This window comes from Peromyscus maniculatus, chromosome 1, assembly GCF_049852395.1.
Source record: "Peromyscus maniculatus bairdii isolate BWxNUB_F1_BW_parent chromosome 1, HU_Pman_BW_mat_3.1, whole genome shotgun sequence".
NCBI classification, from domain to species: Eukaryota; Metazoa; Chordata; class Mammalia; order Rodentia; family Cricetidae; genus Peromyscus; species Peromyscus maniculatus.
In genome coordinates, this window is record NC_134852.1 from 88,445,463 (window position 1) to 88,472,929 (window position 27,467).

A 27,467-nucleotide genomic window follows, 5' to 3' on the forward strand; every position below is an offset into this window, starting at 1 on the left:
ATTTCTACTCAAGCACTAGCCACTCCAGCCAGGAGACCAGAGAGGAAAGAGAAACCAAGGAAGAAAACTCTCATCTAACAAAAAACCAGAAATTGACACCTCAACCTATAGTCACTCCAAATCCAAATGACTAAACACCCACAGAAGAACACAATCATGTGCTATAAGACAACCACTCCATATGCTGTGAATATGTTTTATTACCATTGGTTAATAAAGAAGCTGCTTTGGCCTATAGCAAGGCAGGATAAAGCCAGGCAGAAAATCCAAGCAGAGATACAGGGAAAAGGGTGGAGACAGAAGATGCCAGCAAGCTGCCAAAGCAACAAGATCTAGTAGAGAACAGGTAATGAACATGAAGCCATGTGGCAAAATATAGATGAGTAGAAATGGGATAATTTAAGTTATAAGAGGTAGTCAGTAATAAGCCTGAGCTGTAGTGGTATTGTGTTCACCAAAATATTATGTACCTTAATAAACTTATCTGGGGTCAGAGAACAGACAAGCCACTAGTTAGTCAGTGATAGCACACGCCTTTAATCCTAGCATTCCAGAGATAGAAATCCCTCTGGATCTCTGTGAGTTCAAGGCCACATTGGAAATAGCCAAGCATGGTGACCCGCCTTTAATCCCAGAAAGCCAGCCTTTAATCCCAGGGAGTGGTGGTAGAAAGTAGAAAGATATATAAGGCGTGAGGACCAGAAACTAGAGGCTTTTGGCTGGTTAGGCATTTGGGCTGGTTAAGCATTCAGGCTTTTGAGCAGTAATTCAGCTGAGACCCATTCTGGATGAGGACTCAGAGGCCTTCAGTCTGAGGAGACAAGACCAGCTGAGGATCCAGCGAGGTGAGATAGCTGTGGCTTGTTCTGACTCTCTGATCTACCAGCATGGACCCCAATAACTCGCCTCGGGTTTGATTTTATTAATAAGAACCTTTACGATTCATGCTACACTGAGCAATAAAACAAATGGTTTGTAATTAATAACAAGCATCTGAGTGATTATTTTAAAAGTGATTGCAGGACTCGATGGGACAGAAAAGCCTCTGTTTACAAACATGTCACCCCCAGAGCCCAGCCTCCACACTACAGCAAGCCCTGAATATTCCAGCAAAACTGAAGCACAAGAAAATGACCTTAAGACCAAATTTATGAAGATGATAGATGCCCTTAAAGATAAAATGAATAAATTCCTTAAAGAAATCAAGGAAAAGACAAACAAAAAATGGAGGAAATTAATAAAACCCTCACAGAATGTCAAGAAAGTCAAAAACCCAGAAAAAAAACCAACCAAACAACCAAAGAAAAAACAAATAAAAACAAAAACAGAAAAAAAAACCCCAAAACTAAAAACAAACAGTTGAAGGAAATGAATAAAAGTGTTTAAGACCTGAAAATGGAATAGAACCAATAAAGGAAACACAAACTAAGTGAATTCTGGAAATGGAAAATCGAGGTAAGAAAATTGGAATTACAGATGCAAACCTCAACAACACAATACAAGATATGGAAAAAACAATCTCAGGCATTGAAGACAAGACAGAAGAAATAGATACATAGGTCAAAGAAAATATTAGATTTAAAAATTCCTTACACAAACATCCAGAAAATCTTGGACACTATGAAAAGACCAAACCTAAGAATAATAGGAATAGAATAAGGAGAAATGATTCCTAGTTCAAAGGCCTACAAAATATTTTTAACACAACCATAGAAAAAAATTTCCTAATCTACAGAAGGACATGCCTATAAATGTGCAAGAAGCTTACAGAACACCAAATAAACTGGACAAGAAAAGAAAAATCCCTCACCACATAATAATCAAAACACTAAACACACAGCACAAAGAAAAAAATATGAAACCCTGCAAGGGAAAAGGCCAAGTACCACATAAAGGTAAAACTGTTAGAATTACAACTGACTTCTCAAAGCCAGAAGGGACTGGACAGATGTGTTTTGAACTCTAAGAGACAAGAGATGCCAACCTAGACTACTGTATGCAGCAATATTTTCAATCTCAATGGATGTAGAAAATAAGATATTCCATGATAAATTCAAATTTAAACAATATCCACAAATCCAGCCATAAAGAAGGTAATAGAAGGAAAATTCCAACCTAACAAGGTTAACTAAACCCAAGAAAACACAAGCAATAAGCATTCTCAAACCAGCTTAACCCAGAGGGAAAACACACAAACACTACTACCACCAAAACTATAACAAAGTAACAGGAATTAACAATAGTTGGTCATTGACTTCTCTCAATATCAATGGACTCAGTTCCCCAGTGAAGACACAGATTAACAAAATGGATGCCAAAAAAAAAAAAATCCTTCTGCTGCATACAAAAAAACACACCCCAACATCAAATTTAGACATTACCTCAGAGTAAAAGGTTGGAAAAAGAATTTTCAAGGAAATAGCCCCAAGAAGCAAGCTGATGCAGCTATTTTAATATATAACAAAATAGACCTCAAATCAAAATTAATCAAAAGAAATGGAGAAGGAAACTCCACACTAATCAAAGGAAAAACCCATCAAGATGATGTTTCACTTCTTAACATCTATGCTCAAATGCAAGGCTACCCACATTTGTAAAGGAAACATTACTAAACCTTAAATCACACATTGACCCTCATACATTGATAGTGGGGAACTTCAATGCCCCATTTTCACCAATGGACAGACTACCCAGACATAAACTAAACAAAGAAATAATTGAGTTTACAGACATTGTGAATCAAATGGACATAACATATCTACATAATATTTTACCCAAACACAAAAGAATATACCTTCTGCTCAGCACCTCATGGAACATTCTCAAAAACTGACCACATACTCTGTCACACTGTCCCAAAGCAAGTCTCAACAGATAGATACAAGAAAGTTGAAATAACCCCATCTATCTTATCAGATCACCACAGATTAAAGTTGGATTTCAGCAACAATAGAAACAATAAAACCCTATAATCATATAGAAACTGAACAGCTCTCTACTAAATAACTACTGGGTCAAGGCAGATATAAAGAAGGAAACTAAAGACTTCCTAGAATTCAATGAAAATGAATGCACAACATACCCAAACTTATGGAACAAGATTAAAATCATGCAAAGAGGAAAGTTTGTAGCACTATGAGTTTTCATAAAGAATTTAGAGAGATCTTATACTAGCAATGTAACAGCAGACCCCTAGAACAAGAAGAAGCAGACACACCCAATAGGTGTAGACACCAGGAAATAATCAAACTGAGGGCTAAAATCAGTAAAATAGTAACATAAAGAGCCAAATGAAGAATCGATGAAACAAAAGTTTCATCTTTGAGAAAAATCAACAAGTCGATAAACCCTTATCCAAACTAACAAAAACCCTTGAGAGAATACCCAAATTAACAAAATCAGAAATGAAAAGGGGGACATAGCAACAGACACTGAGGAAATCCAAAGAATAATTAAGTGATACTTTAAAAACCTATATTCCACAAAATTGGAAAATCTAAAAGTAATGGAAATTTTTCTTGATAGATACCATTTACCAAAGGTAAGTCAAGATCAGGTAAACAATTTAAATAGACCTATAACATGAAAGAAAATAGGTACAAATCAAAATAACTCCTGCAGAAGAGGATGAAGAAGGACTGTAGGAGGCAGAGATGCCAAGGATAAGACAATCCACAGAATCAACTAATCTGGGTACATAGGGACTCATAGAGACTAAACTGGCAACCAACGAGCCTGCATGGGACTTATCTAGGTCTTCTGCATATATGTTACAGATGTGTAGCTTTGTCTTCTTGTCAGCCTCCCAACAGTGGAAGCAGGGACTGTCTCTGACTCTTTTCCCTGGCTTTTGGGGCCCTGTTCTTCATACTGCATTGCCTTGTCAAGCCTTAATATGAGGAGGGGGGTGACTATTCTTACTGCAACTTGATATGCCATGTTTGGTAGATAGATACACATGGTAGATTGGCCTGTTTCTGCATAGAAATGGAGCAGGAGTAGATGTTGGGGGTGCAGAGGAGAGGTGGGGAGAGAAACTAGTAGAACAAGGAGGGGAAGTTATGGTCTGGATGTAACTAATAATAATAATAATAATTTACACACAACAACAACAAAAGACAAAACAAAACAAACTCTAAACACTCACTGGTACATTTGGGTCCCAAATACCTGAATGCAATCGCAGCCAACTTTCAATAAAGAATTTCAATAGGCTCTAAACTGCGTCTGAGTGATCTTCTCTTGTGGGCTCCTTATAACAATTTCTTTCAACTTTATTGTGTTTTACTATATTTTGCATAGTTTCCTTCAGCTTTTTATTTTTTAACAGCCTTCTAAGGACTGTAATAACTGATAACTGCCTTCTAACTTTACAACCCTGCCATAGAGTCTTTAGATATTTATTAATTGATTCACTTAACCAATTTATTAATTGATTCACTTAACCAATAAGAGTATATACAGAAAAAAACATTAAAAAATACTATGGGGATAAAACTTGGAAAATGTATGAAGAGTACCCTCTGGGAACCAGCTCTCAAATCAAGGAATGACTTCTCATCAAGTATCCAAAATCCTATGATGTGAACCTTTCGATATAAACCATATGCTTAAGCATGTGCTCTAGGATATATTGTAACTGCATTATAAATGCTTATATGTCTATCCACAAATAAGTATAGTGTCAACCCTCACCAAAGAACCTTCTTTTTAGAGTGAACAGACACCTTCTAGAAAACCCCAACTAGTCAAAATGTAGAGAACAACTAACCATTGGGTATCTAGCTCTTATTGATATACCTAAAATAGGGCTCTTATATTTCAGGCTCAAGAGATATCACAGAAGAGAGAGTAGAAATATTATTATTTATATTACATATTATTAATATTATAAGAAATATTATTGTAAGAATCAGATTCTAGGAAGTCTGATGAGAGATCCTATCTTCTAGGAATGACAGAGAAGCCACACACATGAAATCTCAACAATATTGTTGCCTAGGTAAGACTTAAACAATGACAATACTAGTTGACATGCTTTGTGGATGGAGAAAATCTGACCAGGTTCTACTCCTGGGTGACAAGATATAGGCAATTAATGATTGCTGGGAGAGGGAAAGTTAATTTTCCCCAAGGATAAGCCCCCTTATTCGTTAACCAATATCATGTGGCCAGTCTTAAACAACAAACACACACATACAACCACCATTAAATAGATTCAGTAGGTTGTATTTATGAATTTATTAACATAATTGCATATAATAATAATTTTACAAGGTCACAAATGAGAGGAAGTGGGAGGAGTTATATTGAAGGGTTTAGAGGGAAAGAGGGGGGATGATGCAATTATGTTTTAATGAAAAATAGAATAAATTATAAGAATGGATTTATACTATCCTGACCTCTAACGTTATCTTAATTTTGTCTAGGCTTGTATTTTGCATAAACAGGACACCAAAGCTTAGATCCTTTTGCACAGCTTTCAGTCAGTCCTGCCTTAGGAGATTCGCTAGTAAAACTGCCCTCATTCATTCTACTGACGATAAAATTTCATCACGTGATTGTTGCTCAATTCATCTCTGCTTCCTATCATTGCTAGACATTCAGATAATGTGCTGCTTTGGATTGTTATGAATTGAATTGCTTTGAGCACACTATTGCATGCTTTTGCATGAGCATATGTATGCATTTCAATTAGCCATATAAGTAGGAGTAGAACTGCTGGTTTGGGTTTACTTTGTTATTAAATATTTGATGTCATCTTAATCAGTTTTGGAATGGTGTCATAGTTTGAATATAAAACATTCCTCACTGGCTCATGGTTTAAATCCCAAGTCTCCATTCTGTGGTACTATCTTGGAAGTTTCTGGAAAGTTTAGATTATGGAGCTTAGCTGGAGGAATTAGGTCACAGGGGATAGACCTGGGAAAGTGTCTTGTTCTTGATTGTGTCTTGTTTCACTCTACCCTTGTCCATCAGAATTGCTTTGCTATGCCCTCTCTGTCATGAATGGATGAGTCATTCGAACCTGTGAACCAAAGTGCATGCCTTCTGCCTTAAGTCTTTTATCAGGTATTGGGATACACCAATGAAAATGTACCTAATACAAATGAACAAAAATGTTAGTACATTGGGTCAGTGTCTAAACTTTCAGTTGAGAATCTAATGTGTAATTGTGCCTGATAAGTATTATTAACATTCAGTATCAATGCAATTATTCACACTTTAAATTTTTCACTTGAACCAGAATAAATTGTGAATCCATAACTAACATCAACAAATACGTAAATGTTGAAGACTGGATTTTTTTCCTTTTAATAGAGCAATGCACATTTTGCTTTAAATATTATTTAGGAAAATTATGAGTTGGGTGGTGGTGGTGCAAGACTTTAATCCCAGCACTTGGGAGGCAGAGACAGGTGGATCTCTGTGAGTTCAAGGCTAGCCTGGGCTACAGAGTGAGTTCCAGAAAAGGCTCCAAAGCTACACAGAGAAACCCTTTCTTGAAAAAAAAAGAAAAGGAAAAAAATTATATGCAGAAAATATTCATAACTGAACTTGTTTTTCAAGTATTTTAAAATTAAGACTCATTCCAAAGCTTCCATTGAAAAGCAAAATTAAAGAAAAGAAAAAGAAAAAAAATTCCACAGCCAATTATTATTTCTTGTTGTTTTGATTCATATTTGTTCAATTATGCATTGCTGAATAAACCTAGTCTCTCTAGCCTTCACCTTCTGAACTTGAATGATTTGTATGTGATCTAATCATATTTCCTGGTCCCAGGCCACTCTGTCGTCTAACTATGCATGCCTCTGTCTTATTTCCATACATTGGGTCTCAGAGATAACCAAATGCATGTCGGACATCCCCAATTAGAATCACCAGGTCCCTATGGCCTCCTTGCAGTGCCCTCTCTCCCTGTATCCTATCAGTTTAGTGGCATGTTTTTCTCCATCCCTTTCCCTGAAGCAACCTCTCCTTCAATTCCTCCTGCCCCTAAGGAGTCTGCTTCAGCATTTGTTTATATATCAAAATAATTGGAAAGTAAATTAATTCTCAGCTTCAATTTTTCAAGCTCCTTTTCAATTCTTGTGGCTTTCCCCCACCCTCCGCAGTCTTGGGACTTTGGTAACCAGCAAGGACTTTGAAAACAGAAAGCACAGAATAGATATTGATTGATTAGTTGATGATTTTAGTCTAGGGTTTTATGATTGACTGACTAGCTTGGTTACTTTACTTCTCCTGGGTTCCCAGTGTCTGATTATTATACTACACAGAGAGAGTCATTAAGCTTGTTTGCAAAGCCCACAGTCTCAATAACTCTGCTGCTTTTATATAAGAGACTTAATGGAAAAACCAATATAAACCTCTGAACTGTGTGTTCTTTAGTGACAAGAAAATACAAATATTGTATTTCTTTATGTACTAAACACTTCCTACTGTGCATTTATAGGCCTATCTGGTTAATATATATCCATTTTTGCTTCATTTGTTCTTGCATAATTTTATTTTTTATATGTATCATTAAATACAAAATTAAACATCATGTTAAACTAATATATATTTATATATATATGTAAATACATGGATAGAGAGAGAGGGAATCAGGGGGACAAAGAGAGATACTGAGAGGGACCAAGTGAGTTCTATAATGTCCTGAGGAAGCATACAGTTGAGAAGCAATGCAAGTATCTCCTCAAATAGTCCTTAGTGATCCCCACTTTCTAGACTCATGCTCTCTGTGATGCCCCTCAAGCTGTGTTCTATCTAGCCTGGTGACATTTCTTACTAGGGAGTAACATGTTAATGGCTGGCTTCAAGAGTGTCCAATCTCCATGTTTCTCGTTTTCTGCTGGCTTTCCCTTGCTAGATTTTACAATGCATGTGGCCACACTGTAAGGTCCAAGGACAAATGAACTGAACACAACCACTTTACAGCAGCCATCTAGGAACTTGGTCTGTCATTGATTCTTACTGTTTTGGCTACGGTCTAGTATGGTACTTACACTACCAGTCCAACAGTGTATTGATTCTGCTGGATATTGATTCCTCCCCCCATCAGCCTTTAGATGAGGCTGATTATCCTGACCAATATCTTAATTATACCTTCTTAGAGACCCTGAAGTAAAGGATTCAGAGAAGTCATGACCAAAGCTTGGCTTGCAGAAACTGCTAGTTAGCAATTGTGTGGGGTTGTAAGCACTAAGCTTGTTATAAGCTGTTACATTGCAAAATTCTTTTCTGGAAGATCATACGTGTAAAGTGGCTACTCAGTGCTCAACAATAGGACACCAGAAATACAGAATCTAATTTTTAAACAACTGTTCTGTAATGCAAGGCTTTGGTACAACCCTAATGGCAAAAGCAGAGGTGAATTAAAGCTCTTCAGAAAGGCTAGCTCAACTTTGCAAGGTCATAAAGAACAAATGCTACAAATAAGTACTTCATACCATAGAGAATGGAATGAGAGTAATGTTTTCATGGATTAAGAATGAAATATACCAGAGAATGAGACAATGAAAGATGGAAATAGCCACTATATATGTATATTATACTTTAGGGAAAATAGAAATTTTGTTTCAATTCTCTTGTACGAAAAATCTGTTCACAAATGAAGGTACACAAAGAATACAGAAAGAACTGGAAACCTGTTATTTTCTTTCTTAAGAAAATGAAAAGTTATTGCCTGAGAAGTTTTGCAATAGATAGCATATTTTTTTTTTCGGGAAAGTAATGCTTTATATGGCAACCAGATTTCCAAGCTGTCTAGGACCACAGCTAACAATAATGCAGCTGAATTACTGCACACTTGTAATGAAAATAATGGGACATCAGACTCTTAAAATGATGCGCATTAGATATAATGGCAAAATGAAGCCAATAAGGTGGAAAAACAAATTACTTAACTAAATTATTTCCTCAAGAAAACCACTTCTAATGGAAAATGTGTGGGGATTCTGGACTTTGATGAGACCTTTAGAATTGATATCACTGGTTCTGTATTGTTATTTCTAACTCCTTTACAACAGAACCTACTCTTGATACCAATATATTGCTAGCGTAGCTTTTGCTCATATGAGACATGAATGGGGACACAGTGAGGGTTAGGTGTCAAGTTTTTTTTGTTTTGTTTTGTTTAGAGATAAATACATAAGAAGTTGGAAGGAAAAAACAAAGAAGAAAATAATTAAGAAAATCGATACAAAGAGACACAGTGGCCTGTTGGTTGAAGAAACAGCTGAGTTTGATGTACTGGGGATACATTGCTCCAGCAAATAGGAATGCTCTGCGAACTGCATCTGTGTATGCCTGGTATTTTTCAGGATCTCAGATTCATCATCTTAACACTGAGATTATGGTGAGTGTTTCTAATTGTACATCCTAATGTATATGCTTATACTGTAGCTGACTGTCGTGTTCTGACTGATGGATCCATGTAACCTTTTTAAGAGGAAAAAGGGAAGTCATAAGAAGGAAATTTGAATTATCCCCTTTTCATGAAAAATTTTATCTGTTGAAGAAAGGGAGGGGGGTCTGATGGTAATTTTAGATGTCTACCAGGTTAAGGGATAGATGGGTAGATGGCAAAGTACTATTTCTGAATTTGCCTGTGAAGGTATTCCTGGAAGAGCAATGTCAGTGTATCACAGTGGGAAGATCTATTTTGTAAAGGCACACCCAGTCCAACAAGGGTCCTGTAGAACAACATGATAGAGAAAACATGACTGATTTCTCCAGTACTTGAGTCTCATTTCTTGCTCTTAGTCATCAGAACTCAGTATCTGTTACCCTTGGGTCTGTCACAGACATGTATTGGTCTTCCTATTCTACCTATAACTCCTGTTCCAAGGATTTAAAGTCTTTGTTCTAAATCTGAGGGTTAAATCATTGCCTTTCTGGCTCTCTCTATTTCAATTAGATGACTTACTGTGGGACTCTCTCTCTTTCTCTTACTGTGGAACTATCTCTCTTTCTCATGTATATGTGTGCACATGTACATGAGCAGGTATGCAGACCATAATAGTTAATTTTGCTTGTCAAGTTGGCTATATCTGGAACCATTTAAAACACAGACAGCTGGGCACTCCTGTGATATATGTTTTGAATAGATTATTTGAGGTAAAGATCCACTCTAAATTTTGGCCATCCTTTCTGATGGCAGCCAACATAAAAGTACATGGAAAAAGGAAGCTTTGATCTTTTTCCTGCTTGCCTTCACTCTTGCCAGAAAGTTAATATATACTGTTCCTGAGACACCTTTTCCCTTATTGTTTGGGATGACAATGTAGACTGAAGACCAGAATCTCTCAAGGAATCCTCTTGAACTCCCGCACATATCTGGACTTCTGAGATATACAGCCTTGTGAAATGAACAACTACTGAATGCTTACCCTTTCTGTAGGCAGACAGCCATTGATGTCTATGGACTAGTCAGATCACAGTATGTAAGTCAATATAATAAATCCCAAATATAATGTATATATTCACTCTATTAGTTATGTTCCTTTAGAGAACCCTGACTAATACATAGATATAGTACAGTTTGCATGTTGAGACCAAAGCACAACATTTGATGTCAGTCCTCTCTTTCCTCCTAGTTTGATATGGAGTCTCTTATTCATCTCATATATCAGCTAGATGACTATGGACTTCTGGGAACTTTTCTGTCTGTCATTCATATTGCCATAGGAACCCGGTGTTACAGATGGTGTACTACCACACCTGGCATTAAAAGAGTTTAGGGATTCAAATTCAGGGTCCTCATGTAGAAAGAGAGTTTGCCCCTGAACCATCTCTCCCACTCCAATTCTTTTATCTCCCCATATTTGAATGGATATTTTTTCAATATATTACCTATCATGTACATATATATATATATGTATATATATATATATATATATATACATATATATATATATGTCTGAATGTCTGTCTATCATCTATCTATCTATCTATCATCTATCTATCTATCTATCTATCTATCTATCTATCTATCTATCTATCAGTTATCTATCTATCTATTGTTGATCTATCTATTACCTATCATCTTTCTATGTAATATATATCATGTACTTGTCCATCATATATTTGTTACCTATCTACGTATGTTACTATCCATTCATTCTATAGTTTCTGTCAATGTGTAGAACCTTAATACAACTAGAAAAAGAGACAGAATTGGCCAAAAAGCTCCAAACTAGAACATGCAGAATAGGCTGATGAAATATTCACCATCCTTTTCTGCTTTTTGTAAGTGCAGGTCTAATTACCTTGTGTGAACATCTTTGTATGAGAGAGACATTATGAGCAACTTTTCCACCAATGAATTGTGGATGGAAACAAGTTGTCACTTTCAATTAAAGCATGCCTTCTCATGGGAACCTTGAGCCATGCATTAAAGGAGACCTATCATGTGACAGGGGCCTGAAATTCTAAATGGCTGCATGGAACAGATACCCACCCACATGCTTATAGAAATGAAAAGAAGATAAAGCTGAAGTATGCTAACCACTGTGAATATGAAGTTTAGCAGAAGCTTTTGTTATTTATATATAGAACATAAATGGACAAAGGCAGGGATGCAATGTAAATGAAGGATGAATTTATGTTTACAAAATAAAGATGGAAAGAGGCTGGAAAAATGGATCAGTTGTTAAGAGTGTTCACTGCGTTTGTAGAGGACCTGAGTTTCATTCTCAGTACCCATGTTAGGTGGGTCACAACCACCTGCAACTCTGGTGCCCTTTTCTGGCCTCCACAAGCTCATGGATGTGTGATATGTGCACATGTGTGTGTGTGTGTGTGTGTGTGTGTGTGTGTGTGTGTGTGTGTACATTCACACATGCATGCAAAAAAACCTAACAATTTAAAAAATAAAACAAACCTAAAACTAAATAAATAAAAGTCCAGATTCAGAGGACAGATGAAGCACATGGCAATAATTTATGTACAAAAGTATAACTTCTGGATTCCAGTCGAAGCCTGGCTTCTCCTGTCTATTGAACAGCACTGCACTGACAGCTTGCTTTCATAGTATAGTCATTACATACAAGCAAACTGCACTATCATAGATTCCCAAAGCTGGTGGGATAGCTCTCCATCGGAGAAGAGTTTATTTATTCATCAGCAAAGCTCAAGAGTGTATTTTCTGAAATATTTGCTTGGGAGCTCAAAATTTGAACTTGTAGCCTCGGCTCAACCATGTGTTCAAGGTAATAAAAGCTGCTTCTGTTGAAGATATAATATTAGAATACCCATTGTGTATATTTTTCCAATTAATTGGACTTTAATTACTTTGCAGAGAATTTATAAAAGAGTCATCAAAGTTTCCAAGATGAGAACAAGCTGGTGCATATTCCATTTACTTTCTATAGAGATATCTCCCCATGAAACTTAAAAAAAAACAATAGCCAATTTAATTTTCTGCTGTTGAGGTTTATAAAAGACCCAATAGAGCTCCTATCTCTAATTTTTAATAGAGACAGCTCTATTTGGAAATATAAATGCTGAGAAAGGGAACATACTCAAAATGCTATGTTAATCAAGGTGACCCTTCATATTATCTATTCCAATATTCACTCTGTCTTCTCTTTCTCCGAATTGTTACATATATGTACACAAACAATACACACAGAGAGACACACATACACCCTTGTAAGACTGAACCACTATTTGTCGAAGCAAAGTTAAAAGATGCAAGCAAAGCCAAGTATGATGGTATGATGGTATAGCCTTATAGTATCAGAACCTAGGAAGTCAATCTAAGATGTTTTACATTCAAGGCTACCCTGGGATGTGTACTGAGAATTTCTGTGTGTAAAAAGATTAAGAAGATATAGTAGCATAAAGCTAACTCTTTTACTATTCTCATTTGTCATATAGCTATGTTTCTGATGTTACAAGGGGAAGCAACTTAAAATGTACATATGAAAATGATTAAGAAGTGTATTTAATCTTAAATACTAAAATATGAATCAGGAAACTTAATAGTTGAAATATAACAATAAGATAAAATACTTTCTCTTGAAGTAAATTATTTACAGTCAACTGGTAAGTGAGCCTTAATCCCCACTGCTGTAGATGTCGATGATAGATGTCTGAGAATTGGAGGAGAGAAAGCTGAAAGTGATCTAAGGTTGAACCCTACCATTTCCTCCATTAAAACACTGATGCTAAAATAGCGGGTGGACTCATTTTTATAGACTATTCTAATTATGTTCAGTTTGGTCAATAGAAAACATTAGCATTTTGAGCAATAGAGATGACCAAATTGGAAGCTAAATAAAAAGCGAAATGTGAAATTAAAATCCGCCAGAACCCATCCGTTCACTATGGTTGAAATGCACACTTACCTAAAGGTAGCCGTCTGCCCTTGGGGTGTCTCAAATCCCTTTTCAGCACTGTGCTTTGATGCTGTGAGATGCTAAGCTAGGAGATAATTAGCTGACTATTTTGCCTTTGATATCGAATTTCTGATTTTTAACCTTGTACTATATACTGTGGCTATAATTCGTATTTTCTAACCAAAGCCACTTGGATTTACTTCATAATACTGTCAGGTACATTTCTGTAGCCTGAATTAGTTTAATGTTTCTGACAATGAATTTCCAAGTAATTGAAATGGCTTCACTCCATGATATGTCTCTCAGGGCACTCTTGGAAATTAAATGTTACTCTTCAACAGTTATTTGCTTACTTCATCCTCATTTTATTAAATAATCATAAAAACCTTTCAAATTTAAATATGCATGCTCTGTTATCTCAAAGGTCTGGCAAGATGGAGAGGCTGGATGAAGCTCAGCCAAGTCCATGGTCTTTTTGCTTCTCAGAGGATTTTCCATTTTCATTTCAGCATATCTCAAGTCACGAACATCTTGGAGATTGCTACCTCACACACACTAGGGTTTTACTTTATTTGCACTAGGACAGAAGAAATTGCATCTGACTAGAGCTAGCTCAAACCCTTTTACAATGTTGGAAACACTTCACACAATTAATAGAAAAGAGAGTAAATTGATCTTTCATTTTGAAGAAAAGTTAGGCACAAAATTTATTATGATTGAGGAAACAGAGACACAGGTATCCACAGTTATGTACATGAGGATGAACTGCTTTATTAGGTCCAATTTGTAACAAAAGACCTGCTCCTCATTGTAGAAATGCTTCTTTGCATATATCTGGGTATAAATTTGTAGAAATCAAAATGGAGAATATAGTCCTTGTTTGAAGGTGATTCTTGAGACATGAAATGACTTATACAGGTTCAACTGTTGAATTCCTAGTTCAACTACTCCACACCAGTGTACAGGGACACAGACTTGGTAAACTGTGGATGTGGACAATACCAGAGGGTACTAAAACAATCTCTTTGTTTCTACCTTCCACATGATAGCTTTGAAGCTTCAAATTTCCCCCCACCCCCGCCAAAAAAATAAGATCAACTGCACATGATTTTATGAAGACAAAAGTTAGTTTTAGTGTACTTAAAATATAAAAAATGATAGTATTCATAATTCTAATAATGACATACAAATCTGTTATTGCTTGTATTAATATTTCTATAGTCAGATTGATTGAATGTAGAAATGCGTTATAGCTAGAAGGCTATGCTATTTGGAAAACCTTTAATTTCATTCCCTTTAGTTGTTGACTGCACATGATAATTGTTTTTTCATCAAAAGCACAAAACACAGGCTAGGTAGTTCCACAAAGAAGGCTGTGTATATTAGCTCATGGAAAGAGAGAATTTGCATTCTGCTCCCGTTTTTTCCCTGTATCTATTGAGGAATCCTAGGTAAAGAAACACATCTTTTCATTCATTTAGGGAGGAAGGGCAGGGAACAGAGGTTTTATCTGTGATATCAAAGCTCGATCCGTGTAATTATTTTCAAGAGAGAGTGAGGGTGGCTGCAGTATTGTCCCTTAAATACTTGGCATTCTTTGGAAGAAAACATGATGTAATTGGACTTTAATAACTTGGAGGAAAATGTATCCTAGGGCCATAAGATGTTTCTCTACAACATTAGATCTAGGCAAGTTATTATGATTATCTCTTAAAAAGTGTTCAGATTAAGGGATGTGTGATTATAAAGTCCATTACAGAGGCAAGAGCAAAAGAATGATTCAGAAAAGGTACAGAAAGAACAGAGAGAAGCCTGATATTCAACACTTTTACTCCTGAGCATTTTAGGCAGAGGAGTGCTTTAATCACTTGCACTGTCAAGTTCAGTAGGAGAATTGTTGAACAAGGAGGCCTGCCCTGAATACAATTTCCACTTCCCTACTTCCCCTCGATCATGTTTAGAAGCCTGTTTAACGGAGCTCTGCTCTATCTTGATGCATAGACGAGAGCAAGGATAAAGGAATGAAACCCATTGGGTCCAGCAGTTCAGTTCCCACTAAGCTTTGTGATTTCCACCACATGCAGTCATCAAACTTGAAGCAATCACTTTCTGTGATTGCTGTTAGAGATAGAAAACACATACAACATGATTCTTGACCTCAGTTGAAAATGACCTGGTAGAACAGCCAGATGTTGCTTACATGTTCACTTATTTATCTCCTAAAACACTTAATAGCTGATTTCCACAACTGATGACTTCTAGCCAATTATATCAATCTCATTTCTCATTCCCCAGTCCATGTCATTGCTATTGATAGTTTTGAAGACTAATAAACTTGGAGCATTAACATATTAGGCTTGATTTTCTAGAGCATTCTGGATAAAATTCTCTTAGTTTTCAGAGATTACCCTACATATATAACTCAATTAAGTTTTAGGGTAATGTTAAATCTGCTATAACAGAACAGACACAGGAAAGATTTAGCTTTCCTGGGCTGCCTCTGTATCTTCTTTCATGTGAGCTCTCTACAAGTTATTCTTCAACACAGCCCCTACTAAAATTTCAATACTTGTAGCTAAAAACTGTCCTAACTACACTGTGATTGGAGTTGATGCTTTCCACATTTCATTCACAGTCCCCTCAGATTTTAACTTAAAACAGAAACTCAGGGGTAGCCCTTGAAGGTTCTGATCCACTGGTGCTGTATGGAGCTCACCTGTAAGGACTTTGTCCTGGTAATTTTTTTGTCAGTTTGACACAGCTAGGATGATCTGGGTAGAGAGAACCTCAGTCAAGAAAATGTCTCCATCAGACTGTCCTGAAGGCAAGGCTTTAAGGCATTTTCTTGATTAATGATTGATACTAGAGTGCTCAGCCCAATGTGGACAGTGCCACCTCTGGGCAAGTAGAGGTGGGGGTGTGAAAGAAAGTTAGCTCAGCAAGCCAGGGAAAGCAAACCAGTAAGCATCGACTTTGCTTTAGTTCCTGCCTCCAGGTTCCTGCCTTAAGTTTCTACCCTGATTTCCCTTCATAATGAACTGTAAGCTGTCAGATGAAGTAAAACCTTTCCCTCCCCAAGTTCCTTTTGGTCATGGTGTTTATCACAGCAAAGGAAACAAAACTAAGAAAAGCTTTTCATAAATATACAGTTGATGCTTATGCTCAGGGGGAAAATCAGATTTTTCTTTGGTTGCTATGAGACCAACAAAAATTAAAGGTAGACACAGCATTTGACTTAGCCTGGATGAGGGCAGTTTCCTCAGACTTGGGCATGGGTGACTGGTTTTCAGTCTTGGGGAAGAGTGAAAATATGTCCCCTATATAGGGGATACCAGCAAAATGCTGCCTCTGGGACTGTCTTCATCTTTAAAGTGAGGACACTTGAGAAGGAAGACATCCCATGTTTTCCATGATCATCCTGGAAAATGAAATTTTTAGTGTATTTTACCTTCTGATATAAATTATTTTCTGCAGGAACTTATGAGATTTTTCTAATGGCAAGCTCTTTATATTGAAAAAAATGGAGTTACACCATAAGCACTATTATAACTCATTTATGCAAAAAAACTTCTTTAGTTTTCCAGAAAACAATATAGTTTCCAGAGAACTTGACCCATACACCCTCGGCTGTGATTTGATTTTACATTAATTATGTTTTCTTTGACATTTTCATACAGGTATATATTTAATTCTAGTTATTTCCATCTTTTTCTTCTCTTATTTTTCATCTCAGGTCCCTCTTCCTTTAGGTCCTTTTCCCCACATCTATGTGTTTTTGTTTTGTTTATTTAGGACCCACTGAATTTATCCAGAGCCTTCTGTGTGATCATGGGGCTTGGAATTATCCACTAGATCCTGGAGTACTTACCAATACATATATAACTCACACTAAAGACATTGACTCTCCCTTCTCTAGAATACATTAGTAGCCAATTGTTCACAAAGAGGAGTACAGCCTTATGAACTCCGCCTTCATCCATGAGTAACTACTGATAGACCCGCTCTTGCACTGGTTAAGTGCAGAACCTGCAGATGCTATAAGATCATGGTTACATTGACTGTATCATACCTACAGAATGAGGATGACCCTTAGTTCACATTATTTCTTCCCTTATTTCATGATATTCCCCAAGCCTTAGAGGAAGTGGTATAAAAGTCTATTAAGGCTGAGCAACTCACCCTTTGCTTATTCTCAGAGCCTTGAGCAGCCTTCACCACTGATTACTACAAAGAGAAGTTTCTTGGATTAAGGATGAGTATAGCATCACATCAGATTGCTGCATAACTGAATTGAATGATAGAACTAGCCAGTTTCATCTAGAGGAGTTTTAAGAGGCATAATTGCAGTTTAAAATGAGTAATGTTTTAACTTTTTGTTATATTGCAGCTTTATTACATCTAAAATCACTGCTTTCTTTTTGGAAATATGTTCTTTGGTGGAGGGGGAGGTTATTTTGCTTATACTTCCAAATCACAGCCCATCATTAAGTGAAGTCTGGGAAGGAATTCAGTCAGGAACCTGGAGGCAGGAAATAAGGAAAAGACCATGGCTTGTTCAGCTTGCTTTTTCATACAGCTCAAGACCACTTGACCAGGAATGATCCCTCTTACATCAATCATTAATCAATTAATATATGTCAATATGAACAATAATAGGTATATTATTATAATAAATTAGTTGCCTATAGTTCTTTGTGTAGGTTTGACGCCTCTTGGACCTATCCTTGTCCATGTTAACATCTCTGTCACTGCTATCCTTGTTTAGTTCATGTTTAGGCAGTCAGGTTGGTGAGACTTTATGGGTGTAGCTCTGACACTCCTAGGAGACACAATCTCACAGCAAACTCCTTGTTTTTTTGGCTTATGCTATCTTTCCATCCCCCTCTTCTAAAATGATCCCTGCCTTAGGTTCAGGAGTTGTATTGTAGATGTATCAGCTGGAACTAGGATAAACAACTCTGTATTTTGGTTAGTTTGGTTTTGTGTGTCAATCTCCATCCATTGTAATGAAAACTCACCTTGCTATCTTTCTAATTTGTTACCTCTTTTTTCATTAATTACTGTTACATACATACCTGTATATGCATATAAATATATTTTCCTAAATACATAAATACAATCTGGCCAGTCTATATAATGATACTTGTTATATTTTCACTTTTGACCATTTGGTATTGGATACCAATTGATGTGCTCTTCCCTGGGTAAGACTTTTTCTCCTTCTCTCAGCATTCCTTAGGTGCCCATAGTTCTTTGAGTAGGCTTGAGCCCTTGTTGGCTTTCCACCATCCATTTTAACATGTCTATTGTTATTGTCTTTGTTCAGCTCATGTTAAGGCAGTCATATTGGTGAGAATTTATGGGTATAGCTTCTGACATTACTAATAGACACAATCTCACAGAAACTCTCTAATCTCTTGGCTCTTACAATCTTTTCATCCCTTTTTGCAAAATGTTACCTGAGTCTTATTGTGAGAGTATGTGTACATGTACCTATTGGGACCGGGTTACCTAACTCTGCAAATTGATTGACTGTGATTTTCTTTTATTTCTTTTTTTAATTAATCTTATCTCATAGTTTATATCCCAACCATGGTTTCCCCTCCATCATCTCCTGCTAGTATCTGCCATTCCCCCTCCCACAGATCTACCCCTTCTCCTTCCCCTTCAGAAAAGGGCAGACCTCCCAGAGATATCAACCATACATGGCATGCCAAGTTATAATTTTAAAAAAAGGTACTTCTTCTCATATTAAGATTAGATAAGGCAAGCCAGTAGGAGATAAAGGATCACAAAATCAGGCAATAGAGTCAGAGATAGTCCCTTCCCCCACTGTTAGGAGTTCCACAGGAACACCAAGCCACAGAACCATAATATATGTGCAAATGACATAGGTCAGACCCATACAGGCTCCCCAATTGTCGGCTGAGTCTCTGTAGACCCTATGGGCGCTGTTTAGTTGATTCTGTTGTCCATTTTCTTATGGTGTCTTGATCCCTCTAGATTCTACAATTCTTTCTCATCTTCTGCAGGATTCTTCTCGGTCTGCCTAATGTTTGACTGTAGGCCTCAGCATCTGCTCCCATCAGTTAATGGTAAAGCTTCTCTGATGATGATTATGGGACATTCCAGTTTATGAGTACAGCAGAGTAACATTAGGAATCAATTCATTGATACTTTTTTCTTTTTTTTATTCATTTTTTTGGCCAATAATGTTTGATTTTATCCTTGGTCTCTGGGCTATCAAGACTCTGGTTCCTGGCCCTCCAGACAGTGTCTGGCATGAGTGCCCTCTCATGACATGGGTCTCTATTTAGACTAGTCAGTGGTTGGCTGCTCCCACAAGTTCTACAACATGTTTATCCCAGCACATCATGGAGGCAGGACTAATTGTAGGTTGGGAATTTTGTGACTAGGTTGGTGTTCCAATCTCTCCACTGGAAGTCTTGCCTCATTACAGAAGATGGCTAGTTCAAGTAACATATTCCTCATTACTAGGAGTATTTGTTAGGGTCACCCTCATGAATATCTAGGAGTTTCCAATTGTACTAGGTTTCTCTCTAGCCTCCAAAATGCCCTTCAATTCCAATCACCTCTCCCAGTACTTTCTCTCTCTCTCTCTCTCTCTCTCTCTCTCTCTCTCTCTCTCTCTCTCTCTCTCCCCAATCCCCTCTACCTAATATTTCACATTCCCATCCTCCCACCCACAGTCTACCCATGAAATACATTCTATTATATTTCTCCTTCCCAGGGATATCCATGAGTCCCCTTGTGGATCCTGCTTCTTACTTAGACTCTTGCTCTGTGGGTTATAGCATGACTATTAGTTTACAGTTAATAGCCACTTATAAGTGAATACATACCATGTTTGTCTTTCTGGGTCTGGATTACCTCATTCCAGATGTTTTTTTCAAGTTCTATCACTTTGCCTGCAAATCTCATGATGTCATTATTTTAAACAACTGAGTAATACTCCATTATGTAAATGTGCCACATCTTTTTTAATTCAATTTTTGGCTGAGAGACGTCAAGGTTGTTCCCAGTTTCTGGATATTATGGATAAAACCAGTATGAACATAACTGATTAAGAGCCTTTGTGGTATGATAGAGCAAACTTTGGGTATATACCCAGTAGTGGTATAGCTGGGTCTTGAGGTAGATTGGTTCCCATATTTTTTCTGAGTAATCTCCATATTGAGTTCCATAGTGGCTGTACAAGTTTCCATTCCCACCAGCGATGGAGGAGTGTTCCCCTTGATCCATATCCTCACCGGTATGAGCTGTCATTTATGTTATTGATCTTAGCCTTTCTGACAGGTATAAGATGGAATCTCTAAGTGTTTTTTTTACTTGTATTTCTCTGATAGCTAAGGTAGTTGAACAATTTTTTGTTTCTGACCCATTTGTGGTTCCCTTGTTGAGAATTCTCTGTTTAGATCTGTATCTCATTTTTTAATTGTATTATTTGGTTTGTTGTTGTCTAGTTTCTTGAGTTCTTTATACATTTGGAAATTTAGCCTCTGTCAGATGTGGGGCTGGTAAAAATGTTTTTCCATTCTGTAGGCTGCCATTTTGTCCTGTTGACAGTATCCTTTGCCTTACGGAAGCTTGTTAGTTTTGTGAGGTCCCATTTATTGTCAGTCTCAGTGCCTGCACTATTGATGTTTGGTTCAGGAAGTTGTTTCCTGTATCAAGGAATTCAAGACTATCCCCACTTTCTCTTCTATCAAGTTCAGTGCATCTGATTTTGTGTTGAGGTCTTTGATCCACTTGGACTTGAGTTTTGTGCAGGGTAATGAATGAATCTATTTGTATCTTCTACATGCTGACATCGGTCAAACCAGCACAATTTGATGAAGATGCTTTCTTTTTCCATTTTATATTTCTGGCTTCTTTGTGTCCATAGGAGTGTGGATTTTTGTCTGGATCTTTGATTCCATTGATCCACTTTTCTATTTTTATGTCAATACCATGTAGTTTTTCTTACTATATCTCTGTAGTACAGCTTTGAATCAGGTATGGTGATAGCTCTGGAAGTTCTTTTATTTTTCAGGATTGTTTTGGCTACCCTGAGTTTTTGTTTTTCCATATAAAGTTGAGTATTGTTCTTAAAAGTTCTGTAAAAGATTGTGTGGGATTTTAATGGGGATTTCATTGAATCTGTAGATTGCTTTTGGTAAGATGGCCATTTTTATTATGTTAATTCTTACTGATCCAGGAAAATGGGAAATCTTTCCATCCTCTGATATTTTCTTCAATTTCTTTCTTCAAAGACATCAAGTTATTGTCATACAGGTATTTCACTTGCTTGGTTAGAGTTATACCAAGATACTTTATTTTGTGCATGGCTATTGAGAATGGTGTTGTTTCCCTGATTTCTTTCTCAGCAGATTTATCGTTTGCATATAAGGAGGCTACATTTCTTTTTTTTTTTTTTTAAGTTAATCTTGTATTCAGCCACTTAACTAAAAGTGTTTATCAGCTATAGGAGTTCCCTGGTAGATTTTATGTGGTCACTTATGTATACTACCATATCATGTGCAAACACTGGTACTTTCAGTTTTTCCTTTTCAATTTGTATCTCCTTGATCTCCTTTAGTCATCTTATTGCTATGACTAGAACTTCAAGTACTATTTTAAATAGATACGGAAAGAGTGGTCAGCTTTGTATTGTCCTGATTTTAGTGGAATTGCTTTGAGTTTCTCTCTATTTAATTTGATTATGTCTATAGACTTGCGATTAATTGACTTTATTATGTTTACATGTGTCCCTTGTATCCCTGATCTCTTCAAAATCTTTATCATGGAGGAATGTTGGATTCTGTCAAAGGCTTTTTCAGCATCTAGTGAGATGATCAAGTACTTTTTTTTCTTTCAGTTTGTTTATATAGTGGATTACACTGACAGATTTTTGTATGTTGGACCATCCCTGAACCTCTGAATTGAAGCCTATTTAATCATGGTGGATGATCTTTTTGATGTATTCTTGGATTCAGTTTAAAATTATTTTATTGAGTATTTTCCAATCAGTTTTCATGAGGGAAATTGATCTGTAATTTTCTTTCCTTGTTGAATCTTTATGTGGTTTGGGTATCAGGGTGACTATGGCCTCATAAAATGAACTAGGCAATTGAAATGTTTTTAATTGAAGTAGAGTCACATCATTCTCCCTCCAGTATGTACAGGAAATCAAAGTTTGGAGTTTTAACACTGCTAGACATATTTTAATCAACCACTCATTGAATAACCATGAACTGGTCATTTTCTAAGAGTCAGGAACTATTCAGAGCACTGAGAATAAAGAAGCAAAGAAAAACCCATCCCCTTAAAACTGCCATGTTGGTGGAAGTGGGGGGACAGCTTTTTCTTTTCTACCACAAATTCAGGAATAATTATTTACAATTGACAAGTGAGAAAAATAAGCCTTACATATTTAAGGTCACCCATTTTTACTAAATGTGCAACAGAAGTTACACAACCTCCAGCTGTGATCTATGTCCTGTTCATTCTTACATGTGAAGTTCATAATATCGTATGCTAGCCTTTGAAATGCTCACAGCCTTCTTGCAGTGTGCCCTGGTCTCCTCCTAGATACTAACATGTACTTCATCTGCAACATAGTGAATGTCTTAAGAAAGACTTGGCTTTCACATCTCTGCCCTGAGTATAGCTCATATTTCCATGTAAGAAAACACAAGCAAGCTTCATATACTTAGATTCTATTTGAATGGTTCATACTTCCAAGTATCCAGATTAAAGGCAAAACAGAACTGACATTTCATAAATATTTCTCAGCAAAGATATCAAGTTATTATGAAGTCAGTGGCTTGGTCATTTTCTACTCATATACCAAAATGGGTCTTTCTTATTAGAGACTGACTTTCCATTTGGCTCAAAGACACATGTGTTGTTTCCCTAAATCAGGGGATCAATGTTTCTTATACAAGATTGAAACAACTCATCTGTCTAGAAATCACTTTCCAGGAGTGCCCATTAATTTAACCATATACCAGAACTAGGATCAAGAATTCAGTAAGTCAAAGCAGCCCCAGGGGTGCCTGCATTTCATGAATGCTCCCACATTTGAAATTTTTTAGCATAGTTTTGGCAGTATATTTTTTTTGTGAAAGATCTAAAGTCCACAGTAATATAAATACAAAAGGAGAAACTGTGCACAAACATTTATATATAGTATATTAATGTGTTATTCTACAAATCTTATTAAGTGAATCAAATTATTACCACTCTATAATGAAGAAACCAAGTTTTTTTTATCGTTTAGTTTACTTTTCAGTGTCAAAAAATAAATAAGAAGGGAAATAAAAATGGTTAAATATTTTTATGTCTTTCTTCTTCAAGAATGTAATATTTATGTCCTGTTGTCTGCTTTCCCAGCCCACAATGGAGGCACAAATAAGACACACACACACACACACACACACACACACACACACACACACACACACACACACTACATATAGACCAAAGACCCAAGAAGCAGCTTTATATATAATTATTGGACATTATATTGTACAGATAAACTCTCCCAACCACAGTGGCTGCTGGGATAGTTTAGTAATTAAGATATATAAAGATAATATTGAATTGTGAAGTCAAAGTGAAATTTCATTGATTCTTTGCTTAAGGGCACAAGAGAGAAATATGAGGATTCTATAACTATGCTTAAGCAAAATTATGTAAAATTAACATATTGGGTGGAGAGATGGCTCAGCAGTTAACAACACTTCACTTTTGAAAAGGGCCTGTGTTTAGATTTCTGCACCCAAATGGTGGCTAGCAACACTCTCTAACTTCTGTTCCAGAGGATCCAACGCCCTTCTCTGGTTTCTACAGGTACTGCATGCACATGGAGCACAGATATACATACAAAACACTCATACATAAAAGATAAAAATATTTTTTAAAATTAAACTATTAATGCATTGACTGCTTAAAATCAACTAAACTTTCAGCATTTGAAAATATGTTTATATTATAAAAGGCAATTTGCAGCTTTACATGGTGTTGCTATTATAATTAAAATACTTAATATTAAAATATTGAGATACTATATCTATGCATTTCTGTAATATTTCATCACAATGTGTAAGGAGGTTTAAATGTAATTGGGGATACATGTGTGTGAGGTTGATGCTTAGAGGGCAACTTGTAGGAGTCAGTTGTTTACTTCCACAATGAGGTACTGAAAACTGAACCTGATCTTTCAGATTTGTCAGTGAGTATCTACCCAATGAGCCATCTAGCTGGCCTGGTATTGTTTTTATACCCATAGAGTCAAGTTGAACAAATAAGTATTTCTTATAAAATCTCAATAATGAAATAGGCACTCCCCTCCCCAAATCTGAGCTACAATTCAGGGCATGAACATGAAGTACATTGCTATATTGTGATGTTCGGCATTTAAGAATAATTAAAGTCAGGCTTTCCATTATGGCAAACAAGTGAGGGAAATGTAGAAAGCCAGATGGGTAGGAATGCTGTGGAAGGTGCCAGTAAACCTTTTCTAAGGACTCAGAGATGCAAACTCAGCTGCCTTATGCAACTTACCTTCACCCATTGGAAAAAAAATAAAAAACCTTGTGAGATATATTGTTAACAATACTGAAAAAGTTTAACAGCTTGCAACCTTATCATGAAAGAAATACATTTGTTCCCTTGGAAAGCCCTCTGAATTCCATCACTGGTTAGTCTTATCCCACTCATCAAGGTGTTTGATTTTGATCTCTGTACTTGCCCTCAGTCTCAGGCCCTCCTCCTCAGCACTCACAGCCTCCCCAGTGACAAGTGTTCCTCTGATGTGCACTGTTGCAGAATTGAAGAATGAGAGAGCTGCATCACAGGGTCTCCGTTTTCGATACAAGCAGCACCACCACTTCAGAGAGCGGTGACATCGATTTGCTTTCAACCAAAGGCAAATATTTGCTGTTATAAAAAAGGGATTTTTCATTTTCAGGCAAACATATTTGCCTACTTCTTCAGTTCCAACTACAATACCCCGAGCTTTCTGTAAGCCAGAACAAATTCAACCTCTCCTTCTCTTCCCATGTGTCAGCTTTGTGTCAGGAAGGAAGTGACTTCCCAGACACTTTTTGATGTTGCAGATATTTTCTCTCATTGCTTTAAAACAGCATTTGTGCTGTGCTGATGTAACCACTCTTACAAAGAGGAAGATGATTTGATGACAACATTTGGAAGTGGAGGTATATAAACAATATAGGGAGATATTTCTTATGTAAAATATCCACTGACACTGAGCAGGAATAAATGCTCCCTGTTATACTAAGATAACAAAGAACATCCTTAAGAGCAAATAATAAATACACATATTTAAAATGATACTTTTCTAAGTATGAACAAAGAAGTTTATATGAGTTTTCATTACATTCTTTTCACTTCATATTTTCCCTAAACTTCTAGTTTTTCTGCACATTCATGTTTATTGTGGTTGCTTCAATGTAGTTTATTACAGTGTTGTGAAGTCATCTGTTGGTTTGTTACCTTTTTGCTTTTGCTAGTATACAAGCTGGGAATTTACACCATATAAACAAACTGAAAGAAAAAAAAAACGCATGATCATCTCATTGGATGCTGAAGAAGCTTTTGACAAAATCCAACACCCCTTCATGATAAAGGTTCTAGAGAGATCAGGAATACAAGGAACATACCTAAACATAATAAAGGCAATTTACAGCAAGCCAACAGCCAACATCAAATTAAAAAGAGAGAAACCCAAAACGATTTTACTAAAATCATTAACAAGACAAGGCTGTCCACTCTCCCATACTTATTCAATATAGTATTTGAAGTTGTAGCTAGAGCAATAAGACAACATAAGGAGATCAATGGGATAAAAATCAGAAAGGAAGAAATCAAACTTTCATTATTTGCATAAAATATGATAGTATACATAAGTGACCCCAAAAATTCTACCAGGGAACTTTGACAGCTGATAAACTCGTTCAGTAAAGTGGCAGGATACAAGATTAACTCAAAAAATCAGTAGACCTCCTATATACAAATGAAAAAGGGGCTGAGAAAGAAATCAGAGAAACATCACCCTTTACAATAGCCACAAATAATATAAAATACTTTGGGGTAACTCCAACTAAGCAAGTGAAATACCTGTATAAGAACTTTAAGTCTCTGAAGAAAGAAATTGAAGAAGATATAAGAAAATGGAAAGATTTCCTATGCTCATGGATAGGTTGAATCAGCATAGTAAAAATGGCAGTCTTACCAAAAGCAATATACAGATTCAATGCAATCCCCATCAAAATCCCAACACAATTCTTCACAGACTTGGAAAGAACAATACTTAACTTTATATGGAAAAACAAACAAACAAAAACCTCTAGGATAGCTATAGAATCCTGTATCATAAAGCAACCTCTGGAGGCATCATGATCCATGACCTCAAGCTCTACTATAGAGTTATAGTAATAAAAACAGTTTGGTACTGGCATAAAAACCAACATGTGGACCAATGGAAAAAATTGAAGACCCTGACATTAATCTACACACCTATGAACATATGTTTTTTGACAAAGAAGCCAAAACTGTACCATGGAAAAAAGAAAGCATTTTCAAAAAATGGTGGTGCCATAACTGGATGGCAACATGCAGAAGATTGCAAATAGATCCATTTCTGTCACCATGCACAAAACTCAAGTCCAAGTGGATCAAAGACCTCAACATAAATCCAGTTACACTGAACTTGATAGAAAAGAAAGTAGGAAGTAGTCTGGAACGAATTGGCACAGGAGACCACTTCCTAAATATAACACCAGTAGCACAGACACTGAGAGCAACAATTAATAAATGGGACCTCCTGAAACTGAGAAGCATTTGTAGAGCAAAGGACATGGTCAATAAGACCAAACGACAGCCTAGAGAATGGGAAAAAAATATTCACCATCCCCACATCTGACAGAGAGCTGATCTCCAAAATATATAAAGAACTCAAAAAACTAGACATCAAAATACTGAACAATCCCATTAAAATAATGGACTACAGACCTTAACAGAGAATTCTCATCAGAAGAATCTCACAGAGAATTCTCAACAGAAGAATCTCAAATGGCTGAAAGGTATTTAAAGAATTGC